The 3,851-nt window shown below is 55.5% G+C and overlaps 1 protein-coding gene across 1 annotated transcript in view; it reads right to left on the bottom strand.

Moving 5' to 3' along the window:
* The window catches only part of Tmem63a (transmembrane protein 63A), a 34,736-nt gene extending 30,885 nt beyond the window's left edge, over positions 1–3,851 (bottom strand). Inside the window, exon 1 of the mRNA XM_028755221.1 lies at positions 3,775–3,851. The gene's annotated coding sequence lies outside the window, so the exon portion shown is untranslated. The remainder of the gene's footprint in view (positions 1–3,774) is intronic.

The raw sequence follows: 3,851 nt of genomic DNA, 5'->3' as shown, positions 1-3,851 counted from the left end.
AGGGAGGGGGAGAGGGGGAGACGGAGGGAGGGGGAGAGGGGGAGAGGGAGGGAAGGGGAGAGGGGGAGAGGGAGGGAAGGGGAGAGGGAGAGGGAGAGGGAGAGGGAGAGGGAGAGGGAGAGGGAGAGGGAGAGAGAGAGAGAGAGAGAGAGAGAGAGAGAGAGAGAGAGAGAGAGGCAAAAGTGGGCAGGGCAGCCAGAGGGGAGAGGCCTAGGCCCTCTTGGGGCGGGGCGAGGCTCAGGGCAAAGCTGCACTAGCCCCACCCCCTTCCAGTCACACCTCCCCTCTAACAGAAGGTTCAGTGTTTCACACGGGCACAGCTGCAGGCTGCAGGCTGACTCCTGAAGGCTCCCAGAACCCCTGGCAAACTACATGGAAATCTACAGTCTGTCCCCTGGCACTGAGGCCTGAGGACTTGGTGCCTGCTTTCCACAGAGGGAAGTCCTCCCTCCTCAGACTCCCACCTCCCCAAGTCTGCTTAAATTGTAATTCTCAGAGGACTTCCTTCCTCACAGTCTGTTTCTTCTGCCTGCTGGAGAGGCAGTATTAGGGACAAGAAAAGGGGATGTAGAGAACCGGAAGCAGATGTCTGAACTACGGAAAATGCTAGTGAGGGGTCCTAGGTTGGGTGGGGTAGGGTCTCAGTTCTGATTCCTGACACTGCTGGCAGACGCACACAGACCCACACACACATGCCTGTGCAGAGTCATATATGCAATACGCACGCGGGTATGCACACACATGCCCAAGCACAGATTCACACTTGCAATGTGCCTGACTGAAAGTGAAGGACGGATGGGGTGGGGGTGGGGGACATTGGGCTTAAGAGAATGGGTCACTTTTCTCCTTCTATACGGAACTTCAGTGGCTGTAGGTAGACATGTTTGGTGCCACAGGGTTAGTGGCTGAGAGCAGACATGAATGCCACTTCTACCTGGAGCCGATGTTCCTGCTTCTCACCTTTAAACCCAGAGGAGCAAGGAATGGTCTCAGAAGACCTGCCATCCCAGCACTCAAGGAGGAAATAGGAGGATCGGGATTTTAAGGCCAGCCTTGGCTACACAGAAAACTTGAGACCATCAGACATGGCTCCAGCCTCAGTGGCAACAACTCCTGAGGTTTCAGGCACCCTGGGCACTAATGGAAATCTCCACATGAGGCTGTTTCAAAGGAGAAAAGAAAGTCACCAGGACATCAGTACTTCGAAACATCCCTGCCTGGTGATGCAAGGCTACTGTTGCCACACTTAGGGAGGAAGGACTGTGGGCATCTGCTGGGGAGGAAGGACTGTGGGCATCTGCTGGAGATGTCTTCAGTTGGATCAGCTCCTCCCACCCCCCACCCCTGACAGCTTCAAGTTTTAGTGAGTCAGGCCTCTGGCCTGCTTCTCATTTCCTGCTAGGCTGTCCACTTTGACCTGCCCCTGCAGCACCAACATTCACACACTGTCATGATGCCATCAGTGTCACATAAGTCACAGGGAGCCACCTTCTTCCAATGTAGGGTTTCAGAGCAGAAACCCTCTACACTCTGCTGTGACTCAGACCGGCCCAAATGTCTCTCATCCCACACGCCCATTTTCTGGTCTTGCCCAGTGAGTTTCTTCCTACCTGGCTTTCACCTAAGCTCCTAGAACAAGATCTGCAGTGCCTCCCAGGGCTCCTCTGTGCCGCCCTGTTCCTCTCTCTTCACCAAGAAACTCCACCTTCACATCTCTTGTCCAATGGAACCAGGCCCTGCCAAGGTCAGGAGGGCCTCTCTCCCTCAGAAGCACAGTGGCTCTGGGCTTGAGGTGGCATACCAAGCCAAGGCCACATACAGCCACCTGGAGGGCTGCTGCAGCACCCAAAGGTCCCTTGGAGCAAGAATTAGGGAAAATGGGCCACCACAGAGCAAACAAGGAAGGCTTGGAAAAAGAAGAGGAAAACATCCTCATAAAGGCTCACAGAGGGAGTGCTGTCCTAAGGAAGGGAGGGGCTGGGGTGGTGCTGGGGGCAGGAAGGGTGACTCACCAAAGTCACTCTTTCAGGGGCCTGGAGAAACAGAGAAGCCTTGACCCTGGAGGGTACCTGTAGTTCCCTTTCCCTAATGGCTGGCCACGCTCCTAAGTCATTTTTCTCTTGCCAAGCAGGTTTTCCAGAAGAATCAACAAAGTTTGGTAAGAACTAAGGGAGGGAGGGTGTGGTCGTACACACCCATTTATACCCCAACATTCAGAAGGCAGAGGCAGGTGGATCTCTGTGAGTTCTAGGCCATCTGGGGCTACATAGTAAGACCCTGACTCTAAAACAAAACAGAGCCGGGCGGTGGTGGCGCACGCCTTTAATCCCAGCACTTGGGAGGCAGAGGCAGGCGGATCTCTGAGTTCGAGAGTTCGAGGCTAGCCTGGTCTACAGAGTGAGTTCCAGGACAGCCAGGGCTCCACAGAGAAACTCTGTCTCGAAAAAAAATAAAAATAAAAATAAAAATAAAAAATAAAACAAAACAGAAACTCTAAGGGAGGTCAGCCAGTAGAGAAGACAGCCTGGGCACAGGCAGGTCCAGTCTCCGGCCTCCTCAGCAGGTGGCCTGTTCCACCTCATGCAGACACCAAGGGCTGCAATATCCCCTGTGGGCTAGAATCGGAGAATCCAAATACAGCAGAGGAAACAAGGAAAGCTTAGCAAGTGAGAGAATCAGAAGCCACAGTACCAGATCCTCCGTTGAAGCAACCGGTCCCCACTCAGGAGCTGCATGAAGATTCAGAGGCTGCTGCTGAAAACATTACCTAGGCTCTCAGTGAGACAGCCCTTTCATGCCTTCCCAAAGGAACATGCTCTGAGAGGGCAGGCGGGAACACACCCACCAAGGGGCAGCCAGGCCAGACAGAGAAAGCTCTGGGTGTGGGGAAGAAATCAAACAAGTCCCTAAGGGATGGGAACGCTGCTCAAAACCAAGTGCATGCCTAGGATGTGCACGGTAAAAGGCTGTATTCCAATCGCATTGCTACGTGGGGTAAGGGAGGGGGGCCTAAAAAAAAACCCAATTAGACACTGTGGTCTCAGGAGCCCTGCCTAGATACACACACTTAGCAATAGCCACCACCCCGCATCCAACGAATATTCGTACACTCAGCGCTCAGCGATCCACCGTATCATTTGCACCCCAAACTCTCAACAGGGCAGGCCCTGGGACCCAGCCAGAGCTTCAGGACAGAAATATATTCCCAGGCCTTTTGCAAAAGTCCCTACAGCTGTTTGGCACCTGTTTGGGACTGAAAGACAGCAACTCCTCCTCACCCGAGGTGTCAGGTAGCCAGGCTTATCAGGTCTGGGTAAGTTGTTGTCGGATGTGGTTTCTTTGCCATCGCAGCTCTTCCCTCCCCCTCCCGCCCTTCCCCAAGTCCCCAGTTTTCCTCCACCGGGTGCTACTAGGGCAGGAGGGAGGGAATGGTCACCCGGACCTGCTCGAGCCAGGTCTAGCCTCGTAAGGAATTAAAGAAGAGAGGGCTCCGACGCTGCCCTTTGGGTTATGCAGAGAGATAGGAGCCCACAGACAAACTCCAAAGCCCGCGGAAGAGGTGGAGGGAAGCATCCGCCACGCAGCCAAGGGCTGTCAGGAAGTCCCAGCGGCGCGGGGTTTGATTGGCACTCTCTAGCCGCCTACCGGGCTACTGTCACCAGACAGTCGCCGGGGAAGGCGATCCGAGGCGCCCTGCCCCTCGAGGACCCCGTCAGCGTGTCCTGGGAGGGGCTGGCCGCGACCTCCCCGTCCCTGCTCCCCTTCCCAGTTTACCTGCGGCGCCGGCGCGGCGCGCTCGCCCGGGGGAGTGGTCAGTTAGTACCTGGCGGGGCGGAGCGGCGTCCCCACCA

The sequence above is a fragment of the Grammomys surdaster genome, unplaced genomic scaffold (assembly GCF_004785775.1).
Source record: "Grammomys surdaster isolate TR1022 unplaced genomic scaffold, NIH_TR_1.0 126051, whole genome shotgun sequence".
Taxonomy (NCBI): Eukaryota; Metazoa; Chordata; class Mammalia; order Rodentia; family Muridae; genus Grammomys; species Grammomys surdaster.
This window is presented reverse-complemented; position numbering and strand designations above follow the sequence as displayed.